The 20,174-nt window shown below is 36.7% G+C and overlaps 1 protein-coding gene across 3 annotated transcripts in view; it reads left to right on the top strand.

Annotated features, from left to right (window-relative positions):
• The first annotated feature begins 4,067 nt into the window (after positions 1-4,067).
• Positions 4,068-20,174, top strand: part of CNTN1 (contactin 1) — a 375,956-nt gene continuing 359,849 nt past the window's right edge. For 2 of the 3 annotated variants that reach the window (XM_047742599.1, XM_047742600.1), the window contains exon 1: positions 4,070-4,230. The gene's annotated coding sequence lies outside the window, so the exon portion shown is untranslated. Of the gene's footprint in view, positions 4,231-20,174 lie in introns of all 3 variants that reach the window. The other variant, XM_047742601.1, reaches the window with a different exon arrangement.

The raw sequence follows: 20,174 nt of genomic DNA, 5'->3' as shown, positions 1-20,174 counted from the left end.
GGAAAGGGAAAGGACATGTTAATTAAGGTTGACAATGGAGTTCATTAATGATAACTGACTGCCTACTCTCCATGAATAACAGAGACCAAGCTACAATTTAACAATTGAATTGAGCATTGTTCCTCCCCATGAGTTTCACAGGTTGAATTTGGAGGACATATTGGCTGCCCAAGGAGTAACATGCCTTTTTGTTATATCACACATTGATTCCTATTATGCAAATGGAGTGACATTAAGGAAAAATAGTGGATTCTACTGTGAAACAATGGAATCTGTGTGAAGATATCCTCACAATATCAGTAATATCAGTGGCTTTTCTATAAATCTCCCCTTTTGGTGTAGAGCAGTCACTGACAAAATAAAAAGAATTCTAATCTTACTAATAATCTCCAAAAATATTGCAGTGGCCCCGGGTGAGTAGCAAACTGCTCTTGTCAACTGTAATTCCAGTATTTACTATTTGAAAACTATCTTCCCTGCCTCTTCTACAAGCCACATGGTATGGTGTGTGTGTGTGTGTGTGTGTGTGTGCATGTGCATGCGTGTGTGTGTGTGTATGTATGTGTGTGTGTACATCCCTTTGCAATCATTCCCTATTGGCTATGTAAAAGCTAGGTCAGTGGGCTGATATGATCTTTGAGATGCTGCATATTGGGTTTAGCCTAACTCTCTTCGTACTAGTGGGCAGAGCCTCTGTTGTCTTTCTGCTCTGTTGAGTTTCATTAGAAATTTTGATTGGAAAGTTCCCTTTTTTGTTATTCTCCCCTTTATTTGCCACCAGAGGCTATGCTAGCAACTGTTCTGGCAAGCTTCGGAGTGAGGAAAGGCGGTTGGAGCAGAGGAGAAAGAAAAGGAATGCATACTGTGGCAAGCTGTAAGGCTGCTGTAGTTTCCTTTCCTCTCACCAAGATGTAATCACTGGTTGGAGGAAATTGGAATGATTCAAGAAAGAGGGCCAGTGCAGGGTGGAAGAAGGAGAGGATGGATGGTAGGAGAAATCAATAATAGGGCCAAGGGAAGTTTAGCCATGTAATAATACCCAATAAATTGTGCTGTGGAACTCTGAGAGTGACTAGGGAATTAGAGCCAACCAGAGAACCAGGCAAAGTTTCCCTACTGTTTCTTTTAGAGATTTGCAAACAGGTTCTATACAAGGCTGTCAAATAGTGAGGATCCAGACTACTGTTTCTGCATTTCTCCTCTTTCGGACTTAGGGACAGTAGTCTGCCTAGCTAGCCACCCATTTCCATCAACTTTCTTTATACCTAAACACCAGCCCCAATTACTCTGATCCCCGTATTATGGGGCAAACCCGCAACTGACAAGCAAACTTATCTCAGCTACTGATCACATCCTGCTTAATTGCCAGTTAAAGTGGCATGCTCTCCTATATTTTTAGAGATGCTGGGAAATGAGTACACTGTTGGATTGGTCTTTAAAATTTCAGAAGGCTGGGTGGATCAGGGAGGAAAAAGGGCAAGAACTCCGCTGGAAGAGATACCCAAGTTATTGTTCACTGCGGTGAAAAAATAATGGAGTAGCACTGAGATCTGGATTCCAGACTCACCCTGGCTTCTAAGTAGGTAAATAATCCTGAGAAAATTATAATAATTGATTCTATCCTTCACAGTGGAAACAGAGTTTCTAAAGTTCTTTAAATTCTCACATTTTATAAATCATATATTCACCTTTAAGTACTGAATGTCTCGTATACACCAACCATTATATACATAACTATTTTTAAATTACCTTTAATTTCAAAGGAATAGATTTCTTTGGCTATTTCAATTTCTTCAATTGTGAAATAGAGCTAATAATGACTCTCCTGCTTACTTAAGAAAAAAGGGAGGATTTTATCTGAAAGTGATTTGAAAAATGTAAAATGCACTGTAGCAGATACTTTTGATACACTTATATATATATGTATTCTGAGAACAGATGTGCAGGTTTTGCTCTCTGAGATAATAACTGGAGAGATGGTCTGTTTTATCTGAAAATATGTGAGGTGACTGATGCCCAGATAGAAATTATAATTATCATGATGCTCCTTTCAAATTATGTGTGTATGTATGTGCACACGTAGTCAAGCATGCAGAGCTATAATTATATCAGTAAATATTATATAATTATATATATATATACTATATTATTATATCAGTAACTAAAGTAACATTGTCTGTTTGGAAAACAAATATGCTCCATGAGAGCTTGCCTACCTTATTCATCACTATATTTATAGTAACAATCTTTGCTGAAAAAAGGAATGAAAGAATGAGGATAGCAGACATTTCTTTAGTATTCTTTTCATTTCCAGTTTCAGCTTTTGTGCTAACCTCAATTTCAGTTCCTTTCCTTGTTACTTCACCTTCTCACTCCTTAAATCTAGGGGAGGGTCTGCTAGAGTTCATTGTTACTCAAAATAATTTAAATTTAGGAGTCAAAAGAATGTTAACATTGGAAATACATATTCCTTACTATAATATTTTACTATCTTCATTGCTTCCTGAGTCCCTCTTTAACACGTTCTATGTCTTATTCTTGTTTAGTTCCCTAGCACCTAACACAGGTTGTGGCACAGAGTAAGTGCTCAGTAAATGCATTAAGTAATGTGTGATTTGTCCAGTTCAGTGGAACAATTTGTGTGGGTCCCTGGAGTGGAGATACAAGACTAATGGCACCTTATGTAGAAATATTTCTGGTTTTGAAACTTGTCATAACATTTTTAGTTATTCCCATTCAGTGGTTAAATGAGATTCCAGCATAGAAGCCCTATGTATTGTTCTCTGTAAATTATCTTTAGGGTCCATTCCCACTTCCAAATATATTAATTTGAATCATCTAGTTTTATAAAGAGAACATTTTATGAAGAGCCTGGCCAATAGTCATGACAACCATAAGCACTAAGTTAAGAGCCTACAATTATTTAACATTTAATAACTATGCCATCTCTCCAACAGTCGTCCAGTGAGCTGTGTCATGCTCAGCACTGGTTAAGATGACTACTTAATTTAGGTGGATGAAGAACTTGGCTATTTGCAGAAACGAGGCAGCCTGCAGTGAGAAGATTGTTTCTTTATATGGCACTAAAATAAGATACTTCCCTTCCTCCAATTCTACTGGTAATCTTTCTATCATTTTCCTCCATTTGAGAAGTATCTTCCTGATTCCACCTGGACAAATGGCAGAGTTGAAAGATGGGAACAAAGTTGTTTTACCCTTGGCCCCTTCACCTAAAAAGCAGGCTTGAGATCATCTAGGGATCACCTTGACTTATATATCCTGTGCAGCTTCAGGGTCTGAGCACAAAAGGAATGAGGAACTAATATCAGTAGAAAAGAAACTGATCACCAGGTAGTCTGGTGATGATTATTTAAAGACTTCTACTACCAAATGAACCGGCCAAGGCAAGTCCATTATGCAGTCTGACCTTACTTTCCTTCCTTTACTCTTTCTGGTGAGGTTATTACTGCAAAGCTTTTCCATTTAAGGCACTGTTCCTACCAGGGGATATTTTGGAGTTTCTCCGCAGCACAGAACAAACAGTTCAACATTTACTCCACAGGAAAACTGGCATACTACATTTAGGCAAAAATGGAAACTTGAAACAACCCAAACCGTCATGTCTTTTTTATTTCTTGTGTTTCTTTTTTTCACTTAAGTGTATGTATTTCTGTATCTTCAATGATTCTGTATTGAAGTTCGTGCTTCTCTATCAAGGCACTGCTCCTGATATTTTCTCCTGTCCAATCTCCCAGAACAGATGGTCCCTTCAGGGAAGCTCTGGAAAGTGCTGGTTGTCTGGTTATGCCCGGCCCTTCCCTCCCTCTTGGGGGTCTCAGATGACAAGTCATCAAACCGGTTTCCCTCCTCTTAGGGGTCCCTGATCCAGTGGCAACAGGGTTTGGTGCCAGGAACTGCAGAGACCCTTTGCGGTTAGGTTTAGCAGCAAACCTCAGTCCGCAGCGAGCCCTGGTCTGGGGTGAGAGTGGCATTCCTCCTATCCAATGAGAGACGCGGGTTTCCCTCCGGTACCCGCCCCCTTTCCCCGCGGCCCCAATGACCGCTCTAAAAGGCCCGGCTTCTGCTGTCAAGTAGCAAGGCAGGGCTCCGCCAAGGCTAGGAGGGGCACCGGGTGTGGAGATGCGCTCCCAGGTGTTTGCAGCGGAAGTGGGAAACCTGTAGGTTATGGTCCAGCTGTGCCGCGCCGAAGGGAGCAGGAGCATAAAACAGGTAGGGGGCAGGACTTTTTCTTCTTTGCAGATAGAAAAAAAGCATGCGTATTTTCATGCTACTGTTGCCTCCCTTCCCCCTTCCCCCCAGCCCCGCCCCGCCCTCGTCACCCCCAAATCTGATGTGGTCGCCGCAGCTCTCGTCGCGAAGTGCGGCTGGAAGGGCTGAGATAGAGGTCGTCTGGGTGCTGGGAAGAAGGGGTACGGGAGCCCTGGTGACGGGCGGGGCATGTCGGCAGTGCCCTACGAGAGGGGACCGAGCCTCCATCCATGTCTCGTCAACTTTCCTCTCGGAGGCTTCGGAGGCCGCCGCGGCCGGTGACGCGCCCAAGGAATGCCATGTCCACCCGCAGGGGAGGGTATGCGGGAGCAGACATGTCAGCAGCCGGGAACCCGCAGGTCTTCTTAAACCGGAGGAGCTTCTGCTCCTCCCCACGCCTGTCCGCACCTACTCCTTTACCCTCGTACCTTGCGTCTAGACTAGCAAGCTCATCCCTGCAAAAACTGGGAATGACGGGGCCGGGGCGGGGGGGGGGGGGGGGGGGCGGGGAGGAAGGCACTTGTTTGTTCCCTGGCTCTTCTGTTAAGAACTGGCTCCCTTCAGGAGTGGGGAGTGGGGAAGAAATCCCGCAACTCTAAGGGCATTTACAGATTAATGATGTCTCCATTGAGAAGACCTGGGCCCTTCTGCCCTATCTGCTGCAGACAGAGGAGGGGAGAGGCAGGGAAGGTTTCGCGTTTGCTCTCCTAGCCTGGTGTTGTCTAATGGGAACCACCTTTTCGCCTAGTTTCTAAAAAACGGGTTTATCCTCGGGGATTCCCAGAGAGTCAAGTAATTGTGCCCGGATGGGCTCCCCGCAGCTGCAAGGCAGCCTCCCTGGGTGACCGCATCTGGGTCGTAGGTGTTGGCCCAATGCCGCTTCCTACCGGAGTCACATTGCTGGAAGCAGTAGGCAGAAGAATTGCAGAGAAATTAGAGACTGCATCACTCTAGGGAACCGAAGACACCCGCTTTGGAAATTATTGAAAAATTGGGGTGATGAGGAAAAAGGAAAGGGGGAGGCTGAAACCTTTTCTTATTTGTTCATGCCAAATCCAGCATGGGCATTTGTATGTGTGCTTGTGTGTGCACATCTCCAAGGTGGAGCTATATATAGCTCCTGCACACCCAGCCCTGTTTGCCTGCTGCTGAGCAGGCTGCCTGGGCCTTCTGAAGCAATCTGGAAGCACTGAGTGGGAGGGGCAAAAGGGAATCGAATTCTCCATTGGGGGAAAAGCCAGAGAAGATGTGTTCAGATTGAGGGAACCCTGCATGGAATAATGTCTCTGTAACGCACATGAATATCAGTATTTCTGGATATTGTTTTGAGTACATTCTTAGAGTGCTATTTGATCTTCATCCATTTCCCCGTATTTTTCAGCCTTGCAGTATATGTATGTACCTTCCCAGCCTGAAATGTAACACACATAGCAAATAAATGCATGTCATATTGGGGATATTTTATTAAAGTCATCAGAGAGTAATGGTTTGTGTATGCCCTATCTTCGTTGATGGGTTGTGAATTTATTTGGGTGGTAACTTAAAGCTAGTAAGTAGCATTTGGAGATTTGGCGGGGTGGGTGGGTGGGGAGCAGGGAGATCCACCCACCTTGCAGTCTCTTAAAACTAAGAGACTTTTAGAACCTTTGAAGGTAGTTTTAATCTATTTCTTTGTACAAATTTTACTTGTGGGCCCAATATTTAAATATGTGCTGCTTTTTCATATCATATCTATTTGCATTACATGGACTTTCTTTTATAGATGTATGTGCATTTATTTTTCCCATTGCCTGAAGTTTTTTAATCCAGATGGTAATTTTTTCATTTTCTTAGATGAAAAAAACTAAGATTTAGAGGGTACAAGAAATTTGCTTAAAGCCTTCTAAAATTCCATTATTTCAACCCTAATATTTCAACAAGCTACTATGAATTATATTATGTAGCAGTTTCTCCTCAAATAGAATCCTTCAGCTTTCCAGTGATTTTTGATATTGATAAAATTTGGTCAATGTTACACCAGTAACAATACCAGTTATTCAGTTATTCAGATGCTCAGTCTTATTTCTTTATTTGATATATATAGCAAATATATATAAAATATATCTTATATATATATATATTTTATATATATATCCTGATTTGTCTTCTAAATTAGGCAAAGAAGCACTTTGCAGAAAAAGACCATGACCTATATTTTTGTATAATCCACCACACTGAACACAGTTCCAATAGGCTTTAAGATTCTGTTATCCTCTCCAAGATAACTTCTCCAAGAGGAGTAATAAAAGACATGAGGTGTTTCTGTTTCCTTCCAAAGAATGATTCAATTTTCCAGTAGGGGTTATGGCTTTGTACATGTTATTCTGTATGTCTCTTATATCTGTGCCCCTTGAGACCAACTAGAGACCAAGTTGAAGGATAGACCATTTATACTTTTCTATATAAAACATGCCATGTATATCTTTATTTAAAAAGAAAGCAACAACATCTATCTATTTCCCATCACCATCTATTTCTATATATAAATTGGCCATGGTTTACATCACAAGAAAGAACCCATTCTAAGTCATCAGTAAGTTAAGTTCAATGATTGTTTTTTTTTAATTGATGTATTATTCATTTTTCTTTCCCTTTGAACTACCATTTTCCATATTCTCCATCTCCTCCTTGAGATTTTACTTTTTGATACTGCAATGATCTGATGTTATAATTTTTCTCTTAACTTCTTCTAAACTTCTCTTCTTCGCCTCCCTCTTACCTCCTCTTCCTGCTTCAGGTTTTCAAGTGAATTCCTCCAATTGATTCAATTTATTCTATTGGAAACAAAATTCTCCTTCTTCATGTCTTTCCTAATCTTTCCTCTATTAGCCATTCCAAATTACTAACCTGGTGGCTGAGAGCACAGGCTTTGGAAGGAAGCCTCTGTGTGTTAATATCTATATATCATTATGCATGTAAGCGAATGTCAGTAAGTCAGCTGGGGGTTATAATAGCACTTACCTCAGAGCTTTTTGTGGTTTTTTCTTTTTCTTTTTCTTTTTTTTTTTTAGTATGAAATAAAATAATCCACGTAACATATTTAAATAGGGCTTAGTTGTATTCCTTACTTATAAGTAATAGCTGGAAATAGTAGATAGTAAAATCTCCCCTCTGCCCTAATACTGGCTTTTAGCAAAGGATACAACAGTTTTCCAGGCTTCTGGCTTGTGATTTTTTTTTCCAGACTTCTATCTCCAAGTGCCCATCATCTATTCAGTAATTAAATTATCCATTTTTATTCTGATCTCTAATTTTCATCATATGTTTTCCCCAATACAAGTGTATGTCATTGCATGTCTTGGATTAGTACAGTAGACAGTTTTTCAAATCTCCCAATGTATGTCTTTCTGCTTTAATCTAACATGCTACATACTACTGATATAATACATTTTTAATTTTCTTTATTTATTTAAAATATTTACTGTGATTTACTTCATATTTTCATATCCACAGTGCTAACTTTGGAGCAAGAACACTTGGGTTAAAATCCTGAGAATAGAATTTACTAGTTAGATAACCGGAAATGAAGCAGGAGGAAGATAGGTCATTATTTCATGATGGTTGTATGAATTACCTATTGTATATAATGGCATTCAGAGATATATACATATAATATTATATTTAAATAACATTTTTATAATTATAAGGAAATATGGGATCTTTCAAGAAAAGGTGAAAGTGAAAGAAAATTCCACCACACAGAGAGATCCATTCTCAACCTTCCAATTTTATTTCTATGAATATACATAGGTATTTTAAACATGCAAATTTGAAATTAGAGTGAATATTCATTTTTATATTTCACTTCCCCCCACTTTGATTTGATAATTTTTACCATGCCATAAACATTAGTTTATTATTGCATTTAATATTATTACTAACCATGTATTTTTTTTAACCGCTGCCACCTATTCTCTCATATAGATAGAGTCCTTAGATTGTTTCCTGTTTTTTTCACATTTATGGAAATGAACATGATTATACATTAGTCTTTGCATTTCTGACCATTTCCTTTAATAGCTTCATAGATATTACTGGGTCATACCTTTAAGTATTTTCAGACTCCTAATGCTTATTTCCAAATTGCTCTAGCAAAAAGTTTAGGCACAAATTAATACTCAGTATAAACCACTTGGGCAATAGTCTCAATATTTGATATTGTGGTTTAAAAATTGACTATTTTGATAATAGAAATTATGTATCTGATTATTCTTTTGAATTGTGTTTCTATGAGTTTTTGATGATATTGAAAAATGTTTTCATATTTACTGGCTCTTTGTATTTCTTAATTTGTGGATTTCACTTGAATCTTTATTGAGTTATGGTTTCTTAACTTACTTAATAGAAAAATCCATTGTATACTGTGAAAATTTTCTTCACTTTTTTTGTCTTTTATCTTTTAATTTTTTTTTTTTTGGACATACAGAAATTTGTAACCTTGCTGTAGTTTAACCTATTAAGTCTATTTATAGTAGCATTTTTCATTGCTTTAATGCTCAAAAAACTTTCTTCACCTGACAAAGAATTGAATATAAAAAACACATATTTGAGGATGCAATTGCTGAACTTCTTTTATTCTTTGAAATGGGATTTGGCTTATGTATATCGTGTATATATCACTGTGTGAAATGGCTCCTGGGGACATATAAAATACCCTCTCAGTCTATTAGGATCCCATTATTATTTATGTGGCTTTCCCATGAAGTGAATAGTATCTTAATTCTTTCTGAGCTACTATTGTCCATTTCAAAAGTGCCACAGGGCAAAACGTACTATGGAAGATATTAATGACCAGGTTACTCAGCCAGAGCAATGCACATTGTTTGCACAATTATCTGAATGACTCCTGCACTAAATCTGCTTTGGATGGGATTATCCAGATGGTCCTTAATTCACTGGGTAATTGTTCACCCCTGTACTTGATTTTGATGATGTGGACCTGACTGTTGTTGCTTTTCCTACACAGTTTTATTTGTTACTAGTCTCTAATACTGAGGGTTAGCCACATTCATTTCTTTTATTGGAAGCAATTTCCTTGGTCCTTAAAGAACACATGTGTTAAGAGTTATGCAGAGCTTTGCAGGAAACCCAGCTCACCAGTTACAAACCCTGATATTTGGCAAGTTACCTAATCTCTTTAAGTCTTTGTTTCTCATGTCGGAAATGAGGATATTCAGAGTTAAGAGTCCTTACATCAGTCGCCCTCTCTTACAGTCTTCTTCTCAAGCACATTCTCCACACCGTAATCAAAGTTCTCTCTCTAAAACCAATGTCATCTAGTGTCTCCTCTACTAAAAATAAGATGCCTGGAGTCCTTTGCATTTCACCTAAAGTTCTATATTAAATGGTCCATGATTAATTCTCTGACTCCATTTTTTATTGCTGTAGTCTCTTATATTTCCAGTCTCTCATAATGCCAATCACACAGAATTGTTTGCATTTCTCCTAATATATCACGTTTTCTCTCCTTTTTCCCTGAACTTCACTTCCCCTCCATATTCTCTTCTCTGCCATAAATGACCTTTCTCCTTTCTGCAATATAACTGAGTTTGCCTAATATCTTCAAGGCTCAGGTGAACTGCCACATTCTCTAGGAGGACTTCCCTAAACTTGAAGGCTGAGTTTGGAGTCCTTATTTAGTGCTTCCATAACAATACATAGGTATCCCATCCATAACACTTGCTATACTAAATTGTAACTAATTGTATACTTGTCTGTTACGCCCACTGTAAACCCATCAGGATAGAGACCTTTTTCCTCTTATGTCCAGTGAAGGCTCTGACATAGAGCTGATAATTAATAAATATTTCTGGAAGAAATGAATAAAGAAAGGTTAAAATTAAACTTTTTTTCAAATTTCAAAGAATAAAGGATTTATATCTCTACCTTGGAAACAAGCAAATAAAAACTAGAAGCCATGTCAATTTTCACTTTATTTTTTAAGAATTAACTTCCTGATTCTATTGGTTTATATGAGATTCATAGAAGAGAGTCCGTTAATAAGCAATTTTTAATGAAAATTTATGGCTAAGACATTGAATAATTCCCAATGCTAGACCATTAGGCAACTCCCTTTTAAATATTTCTACATTTCAGAAAGAGTAAGAAGTGTATAGTTTCAGGATAATGTACATATATACATTTAGCTGTGTTGGAATTAATACTGACAAAATTCATCTCTCTTTTCTGGTGTGATCTCCAGAAGTTTACAAAAGTTTACAAAACATGGTTACATGCATAACTGTGTTTGATTCTTTGCAACAATCATAAAAGTTAGATAGAAAGCATGATTATCCACACCTACAGATAAGGAAACAAGCTCAGAGAAATAAGTAGTTTGCCTGAAATCATGTTAGTGGCAAATCTGGATAAGAAGTAAGGTAATCTTACTTATAGTTGCATGTTTGGTGTGTTAGACTTAGGCAAAACATCTCAGTGAGGCATGCCAGTCACCATTCTGTCCAGGTCAAGAACATTGGTCTTGATAATCTATTGAGACTTATGAACAATCCAGTAAAAATTCACTGCACTAATACCTACATGTAATTTTTACTTTGTTTTTTTAATTATCTAAGATGAAACCCAGTGATAGCAATATTGTGTTAAACATATTTTAAAATCTTGCATTTCATTATTTACATTATATATGTGTATATGTGTGTGTGAGTACATGTTATAACCTTTTTTACTTCAGAGTGTATTTTTTTAAATTTCTGGCATTAAGTACAATACTCTTTCACTCATGTTTTTACTAGAATTATTAAAGTACCTTCCAATATTATCTTAAGTAGACAATATTTACCTTTCCAGTTTGGTTTAGTATATTGTCTGTACAGTCTTAAGGGTTTCTGAGGAGTCAAATATTTTTTCAAAAATAATGTTTAAGAAGACAGTTATGAAAAATAGATGGATACTTACCTACAGCACTGATCTGGCCTAGTTTGAATATTAAAAATACTGAAAAAAATATGTTAACTATAATTTCTCCTCTGTATTATATCTATATTCTCAATTATTGACAACAACCATTTATTGAGCATTCACTGTGATTGGGCATTGTTTTAAATGTGTTTGATGTGATATCTCATAATTTAACCAAATCCAGCAAGTGATTTTATTTATTATTTTTTACTATTTTACAGGTGAGAAAAAGTAGAGCTGTTAAAGAGCTAATGATTACAGAAGCTAGAATTTATCTGCAGGTTATCTAACTCGTGAACCTAAGTTATTAGGCTTAATGCCTTTCCATGACGTCCAGTTTTAGTTTTCTGTGAGTCACATTTTAAATTTTCTTCTTTTTGGTGACTGGTATCTATCCCAAATAAACTTAGTATCCACACAAGAGATCAAAACATTTTAAATTTATACATGTTTTATTTATGGATATCTTATAAACGAAGTGGTCTTCTACTACAGTGATTTACATGGGGCAGTTTCCCAAACATGAATTAAACAATTGCAATGTACTATTTAAAAGTTCATTATTTTACCTTGGAATGAGCATCAGAAATTTTTATGCCTTTCTGCCCTAATTTTGCTTCCTGACACCACAAACCATAAATGGTAATTCTATCTTAAGACATCTAATCTTATAGTATTTAATTGTCATGGTTACTGAAAGTACAGATGTGCTGTTAACAGACAAGATTGCCAGCTAAAATATTATAAATAACATTTATAATATTCCAGTTTGGGATTCAACTTATTTAATATAACAGAAATTTATATCAGATAAAAATTGCCATTGTACAATATTTTTATACATTAAATATATTGTATTTTAATTGAAAAAATTTTAAGATTTTATTTATTTATTTGAGAGATAAATCAAGAGACAAAGAACAGAGGGGGAGGGCACGGGAAGAGGGAGAAGCAGACCCACTGCTGAGCAGGGAGCCTGATGTGGGACTGGGTCCCAGGGCTCTGGGGTCATGGCCTGAGCTGAAGGCAGACACTTAACTGGCTAAGTTACCTAGGAGCCCCTTAATTAAAAATCTTTAAAAATACCTACTCTCTGATTGACTGTATTTTTCTTCTTGTCTGCATATATTTAGAGATCATAACAACTCTTTTGGTACTAGAACATTACTGAGTTTTTCCAAAGAAAGTAATTTTTGAATTTTGATTTATGCACAAGTTGAATGGGGATGAAAGTAAGGCCTCTGCTTTTAGTAAAACATTGTACTGCCTTTATTTTTTCTCTTTTTAATTAAAAAGTAACAGAAATCCAGAAAAGTGCTTAGAAAAGTGTCAGTTCATTGAACTTTAACAAAGTACTTATACCCACGGAATCAACACTCAGTACAGGAGAAAGAACTTGTCTGTATCCAAGAATTCCTCTTCCGGCCCCTCCCAATCACTACTACCTTGCTCTTTCCCAAAGGTAGCCACTATTCTGACATTAAGACCATTGAATAGTTTTGCCTGTTTTTGAAATTAATATAAATCGAATCATATATTATGCACTTTTTTTGCATGCAATTTATTTTGCTCAGCCTTTTGGATAGAAATATCTATGTTCTTGCATATAGTAGTTCATTTTTATTCCTCTATAGAATTTTGTATGAATATTCCAAAATATATATATATCTGTTCCACTTGTTGGACATCTAGGTAGTTTCAGTTTTGTTATTACCAATAGTTCTCCTATGAACATTTGTAATTGTCTGTGTCTTTTGTAGTACATGTATGTGTATCCATTTTTGCTAAGATTGAGGTAAGATTAAAATTGCTGAGTTGTAAGTCATAAGCCAATACTTAGTAGGTATTGTTTGCTTTTCCCAAGTGGTTGAGCCAATTTCCAGTCCAGCCCGTAGCGTATGAGATTTCAAGTCGCTGCTTACTTGCCAACTCTTGGTATTAATAGTGTTTTTAACTTAAAACTATCTAGTGGAGATGGATATCTAAGTATGTTTTTAATGTGCACTTTTTTTATTAATTAGAGGTTGAACACCTTTATATGTTTTGGCCATTTGAATATGCTGTTTTGAAGTGTTATTCAGAAGCTTAGTCCATTTTGCTATTGAATTATCTGTCTTTTTCTTCTTGAGTCAGAGGACGTTCCTTATATATTCTGAATTTGAGCCCTTAGAAAATATTTGCCAGTATCTTCTCCCACTCTATGATTTGCTTTGCTATTCTTTTCATGTTATGTTTTATCAACGGATGTTCTCAGCTTTGATGTAGTCTAGAGTTAGTATTTTTTTTTGTCTTGTTTAATAAATCTTTCCTTACTACAAGTTATGGAGATATTTTTTTGTATTGTGTTCGAGACACTATACTGTTTTACATTTCATCTGGAATTGATTTTTGTGTGTGGCTTGAGTTTTGCTTTCTTACTTTTATGGATAAAAAATTCGTCCAGAGACATTTATTGAAAAAGCTCTCCTTTCCCCACTGTTTGGCAGTGCTACCTCTGTCATAAATCAAGTGTTCCATGTATGGGCAGATTTGTTCTTGGACTTTCTATTCTATTCCACTGGGTTATTTGTCTATTATTATGCCCAGAGACACAGTCTTAATTACTGTGGATTTAAAATATGTTTTAATATTTGCTAGAGTAGCTCCTCCATCTTGGTTATTCTTTGAGTAAGTTTGTCTTGACTGCTAATGACTCTTTGCCTTGCTAGATACATCTGCAATCTGCTTGTTATTACTATAAAATCCTTGTTGGATTTGATTAGAATGACAATCTAGAAGTCAATTTGAGTGTAATTGACACATTAAAAAATTGAGCCTTTTCATTTATGATCATGGTCTAAATATGTATCACTTTTTCTAGATCTTTTAAAATTTCTTTAAATGATGCTTAAAGTTTTCAGTGTGAAAATCTTGCACATCTTTTGCTATATTTATTCCAAGTATTTGATTTTTTATGCCATCATAAGCACTCTAATTTCTAAATTTCATTTTCTAACGCTTTGTTAATAATAAAAAGTGTATAGTCCATTTTATGTTGACCTTTTATAGACTTATAAAGCTCACCTACCAGTATTAATTTTTCTGTTGATTCCTTTTAATTTTCTAGACACTCATTTGTATCTAGAGAATAATGAGCTTATTTCTTCTTATCCATACTTTATAACTTATTAAAATTTTACCTTTTTGTGTTGGCTAGGATCTCTAGTGCAATGTTGAGTAAAAGTGGTGATAACTCACATTTTTTTTTCTCATTCTTTGATCTCATAAGAAAATTTCTCCATACTTCACCATTTCATAGATAACTTTCATCAGGTTAAGGAAATGCCCTCCTATTTCTGTTTGTTTCATAAATTAATAACTTTAAACTTATTTGATGACCATATCATTTTTCTCTTATGCTAGATTAATGCAATGGATAACATTGATTGATTCTCAGATGTTAAACCTGGAATAAATTTCTGGAATAAATTTAACTTGCTCATGATCTGCCTATTACTCATTGTGTATATTACTGGGTTGGGGTTGATAATGTTTTATTTAGAATTTTTTTTAAACTATTTTTTTCAACTTTTATAATTTTATTTGGATACATTTTGTTGTTAGGTTTATGTTGGTTAAACTCCTGAAATGATTTGGAATAGATTGACTCTTTTTATTTTGGTAAGAGTCTGGATGGTTATGTTAATTTCATTCTTTTTAAAATTTATTTTATTTTATTTTTAAAATTTATTTATTTGTCAGAGAGAGAGCACAAGCAGGTAGTGTGGCAGGCAGAGGCAGAGGGAGAAGCAGGCTCCCTGCTGAGCAAGGAGCCCGATGTGGGACTTGATCCCAGGACCCTGGGATTATGACCAGAGTGGAAGGCAGCTGCTTAACCAACTGAGCCACCCAAGCATCCCTGTGTTAATTTCTTTCTTAAATATTTTATAGAATCCACCAGTAAAGCCATTTGGTCCTTTTTTTTTTTTTTGTGGCACAATTTTAAATGAAATAATCATCTTATGAATTATGCATTTATTTTTCTTAATTATTACTTAATCTTTTTTGGTGTGTTCTTTTTTCTAGGACTTATTCATCTAAATTTTCAAATATATTCAATAGTATTTTTCAAAATAATCTCATAGTATTTTTAATAGCTATAAAAATTCTAATAACTTTTCATTCATTTAAATTCAACAACAGCTATTACTGACATTTTATATATGTTTTTAAAATATTTTTATGCATAGACTATGGTTTTATTAATTTTGTTTTATTTTATTTATTTATTTTTAAAGATTTTATTTATTTGACAGAGAGAGAGATCACAAGTAGGCAGAGAGGCAGGCAGAGAGAGAGGGGGAAGCAGGTTCCATGTTGAGCAGAGAGCCTGATGTGGGGCTTGATCCCCAGACCCTAAGATCATGACTTGAGCCCAAGGCAAAGGCTTAATCCACAGAGCCTCCCAGGCTCCCCTATTTATTTATTTTATTTTTATTTTTATTTATTTTTTTTTAAGATTTTATTTATTTATTTGACAGAGAGAAATCACAAGTAAGCAGAGAGGCAGGCAGAGAGAGAGGAGGAAGCAGGCTCCCTGCTGAGCAGAAAACCCGATGTGGGGCTCGAACCCAGGACCTGGGATCATGACCCAAGCCGAAAGCAATGGCTTAACCCACTGAGCCACCCAGGCGCCCCTATTTATTTATTTTAAAGATTATTAGTTTACTTGAGAGAGAGAGTGAGTGAGTGAGAGGGAACATGAGGTAGGGGGAAGTGCAGAGAGGAAGAAGCAGACTCCCTGCTGAGTAGGGACCCTGATGTGGGACTTGATCCTGGGACTCCAGGATCATGACCTGAGCCAAAGGCAGGCACTTAATCAACTGAGCCACCCAGGTGCCCAAAGGCTATAGTTTTTTGTTTTTTAAACACAGATTTTTTAAAAAGATTTATTTATTTATTTATTTGAGAGTTGAAAGAGAGAGAGCATGAGAGGGGAGAAGGTCAGAGGGAGAAGTAGAATCCCCATGATGCTGGGAGCCCCACGCAGGACTGAATCCCAGGACTCCAGAATCATGACCTGAGCTGAAGGCAGTTGCTTAACCAACTGAGCCACCCATGTGCTCCCAAAGGCTATAGTTTTAAATTTATTATTACTACTATCAAAATATAGTATGATGTATACTATATGTAATGTTCTGTTACTTTTTTTCAATCTTGGCCAGCTTTTATTTCCACACATTATAGTCCTCACATATTCTTTTAAGCATTTGCCAAGTATCCCTTTGCAATGGAACCTAATTTATTTATGTCCCATCATTGGATCTTTGGGTTATTTCCAATTTTTTTTTAAGAATGCACATCATTAGGATGCCAGGATGGCTCAGTCGGTTAAGCATCTGCCTTCAGCTCAGGTCATGATCTTGGGTCCTGGGACTGAGCCCTGCATTGGGCTCCTTGCTCAGTAGGGAGCCTACTTCTCCCTCTCCCTCTGCTGCTCCCACTGCTTGTGCACGTGCTCTTTCTCTCTCTCTGTCAAAAAAATAAATAAAATCTTAAAAAAAATGCACAACATAATTCTACATGTACTTTTGCACATTTCTGGAAATATTTCTCTAAAATACATTTCTAGAGTGAAATAGCTGGCAAAAGGAACGTCTTTTACAGATTATTGGTGTTTCCAAATGGTTCTTCCAAGAGATTGTAGTAATCTATAATCCTAGTAACATGAATAAGAATATTTGCTTTTAGAGGCACCTGGGTGGCTCAGTTGGTCTAGCATCTGACTTTGGCTTGGGTCATGATCTCAGGGGTGCTGGGATCAAGCCCCGTTTTGGGCTCCCTGCTCCCTCCTCCAAGTGGGGAGTCTTTTTCTCCCTATTCCTCTGTCCCTCCACCACTGTCTCTCTCTCTCTCTCTAATAACTAAAATCTTAAAAAAAAAAAAAGTAAGAAAGTTTACTTTTGCACATTCTCTCCAGTGCTTAATATTGTCAATTTTTCGGGGTGCCTGGGTGGCTCAGTGGGTTAGGCCTCTGCCTTTGACCCAGGTCATGATCCCAGGGTCCTGGGATCGAGCCCCGCATTGGGCTCTCCACTCAGCAGGGAGCCTGCTTCCTCCCTCTCTCTCTGCCTGCCTCTCTGCCTACTTGTGATCTCTGTCTGTCAAATAAATAAATAAAATCTTTAAAAAAATTGTCAATTTTCAAACACTTGAAAGATGTCTTGCCAAATTAAGCTTAAACTTAAGAAATAATATTAATGAAATAGTTATGTGCTGATGACATCATACTTTTTTTCTGTAGATCAAGTTTTGTTATTTAATACATAAAATATTTTAATTATTGTTGAAATTGTAAAACATTTCAGCTAAAATGGATCTTAAGTTGTTTTTTAAAAAGTCAAGCACTAAGAAACTCCTCCGCTATCATTGTCATTTTAGGGTCATAAACATTCAGTATAATATATAACTGTTTGCTCATGCAGGAAAGAGTATAATACTAGCTATTCAATAGACATAGATTTAAATCAATGTTCTGGCACTTAGTAGATATGAATTCTTGGGGAAATCTACTCAACTTCTGTAACTCTGTGTGGCTTCATTTTCTAAAGCAGAGAAAATAGATAGGAAAGTAAGTTTGCTGTATTTTCTGGCTGATTGTTTTCTAGGTTTGACTTAGGTGATTGGCTTAGGCAGGTGCCTCTTCTCTTTCACATAACTATTTATGACCCTCTCAAAGGTACTTGTTATTCAAGGAAAACAAAAACGTCAGTTTTCTTTCTTTCTTTTTTTTTTTTAAAGATTTATTCCACAAAGAGAGAGAGGGAGCACAAGCAGGGAGTGGGAGAGGGAGAAGCAGGCTCCCTATTGAGCAGAGAGCCTGATGTGGGGCTTGATCCCAAGACTCTGGTATCATGATCTGAGCCGAAGGCAGATGCTTAACCAACTGAGCCACCCAGGTGCCCCAAAATTTCAGTTTTCAAATGTGGCAAATGTTCTGTTTCCCATGAATAATCTACAAAGTAGGTCCTGAAAGAAATAATGTGAATAATACTTTTTCTTCACTGTTTGTTGTACATTGTATTTGTAAGGGGAGGGAGGGAAAGAGGGAAGGGTGGAGAGACAGAGAGAGGGCACACAAGAATGCTCAGAAATACAGATCCACTGTGAGGGAGACATTGCATTGGGGCTTAGAAATAGAGTAGCAGTAAAAAAAAGTCAGACTTTTCCCTGCCTTCAGAGGCTTCTAAGCTAAGTGGGAAAAATAGATAAAAAGATAACCCCAAACTGTGATGACTGCTTTAATACAAGGAGAATCAATGTGTTAGGTGAATGTCTATGTCAGGGACATTTAGCAGAGCATGACTGATTCAAATAACTGAAAGAAATCTAATATGAAAGAGTGTAAACTATAAAATAGTACAATATATGGTTGAAGAGGAGAAAATAGTAGATCAAGAAAGTTCTTTTAAAGAAAATTCTTTGTATCTTAGCCTGGGAGCTATGGTTCCAAGTAAGGCAGTGATTTGATATCTTAAAATTTGTTTTGTTTTATTTTCTTAAAGATTTTATTTATTTTTTTGGTAGAGAGAGACACACCGAGAGAGGGAAGAAAAGCAGGGGGAGTGGGAGAGGGAGAAGCAAGCTTCCCACTGAGCAGAAAGCCCAATGTGAGGCTCAATCCCAGGACCCTGGGATCATGACCCAAGCCGAAGGCAGACGCTTAACGACTGAGCCACCCAGGCACCTCTTAAAATGTTTTTTGAGGATTTAGTGAATTAAAAGAAAGGTATTAGTTCTTAGAGGACTTTGTGATTTCAAAAATGTTAAGGAAACTTACTCTAGATTTGAAGCAGCGTATCAATTCTTATTTTTTTTAAAGATTTTATTTATTTATTTATTTGTCAGAGAGAAAGAGAGAGAGAGGGATCACAGGTAGGCAGAGAGGCAGGCAGAGGTGGAGAGAGAAGAAGGCTCCATGCTGAGCCAGGAGCCTGATGCAGGACTCGATCCCAGGACCCTGGGATTATCACCTGAGCCAAAGGTAGCAGCTTAACCGTCTGAGCCACCCAGGCGTCCACAGCATATCAATTCTTAATAAGAAGTCTTGCTCCAAAATTGGCAGGCCTATACTCTCTAAATCATCTCTTTTAATAAGAGATTATTTTAATTATTATTTGTAATAATAATTTCATTTTTGACTTCATCTTATTATTAGAATGTTATAAAAACTCCCTTTGAATAATTAAGGAAGAAATTAAATAAAAGCACTGAGTCATATATTTTCATCTTAATTTTTTGTAGCCTCTTTGAGAGCTAGATTTCCGCTAAGAAATACCTGTGTTTTTAAAAGTCGCAGACGTCCACAGGTGTACAGAACTTTAGATTTCATCCCCAGCCATGACTGAGAACACCAGAACACCACAATGCATAGTTCATAAACACATCAGTTTCTGGTTTGCATACAATTATATTTGTTATATGGGGATATAAAATAGTCATTTATAACATGACTAAATCACTAAAGAAAGATGTCTAGTAGTCATGAGATTTTTAGAGATATTTGAAACAGGTTTTTTTTTTTTTTCCTGTGTTTGATGTCACTAGACTGCAGATTTTTTCCTTATTTATTTTTACTGTGGTAAAGTGGCTAGCTGTAAGGAGGAAAAATTACCATTACTACTGACCTAAATGATTTTATTAGAGTAAAATGTGCTTGAAGAATGACTCCTTGGCACGTGAAAAGCTTATACTTGTAATAAAAATTCTTATGTTTTTGGATAACCTGCTAAAATTTTATACTGAGAAGTCACAACAAATAACTGATGTTTCATAATTGTACATAATTTCTTATTTGTTTCTTTACTCTCTTTCTCCTTTTAATGCTGTTCTTGTTCAGGTAAGAGTTATTCTGGGATATATTGGCAATACTGGGCCCTTTCTGAATGTCCAAAAATTCTCTAATG

The sequence above is a fragment of the Lutra lutra genome, chromosome 8, assembly GCF_902655055.1.
Source record: "Lutra lutra chromosome 8, mLutLut1.2, whole genome shotgun sequence".
Taxonomy (NCBI): domain Eukaryota; kingdom Metazoa; phylum Chordata; class Mammalia; order Carnivora; family Mustelidae; genus Lutra; species Lutra lutra.
Note: the sequence above shows the minus strand (reverse complement) of the source record. Positions and strands in the feature narration are given on the sequence as shown.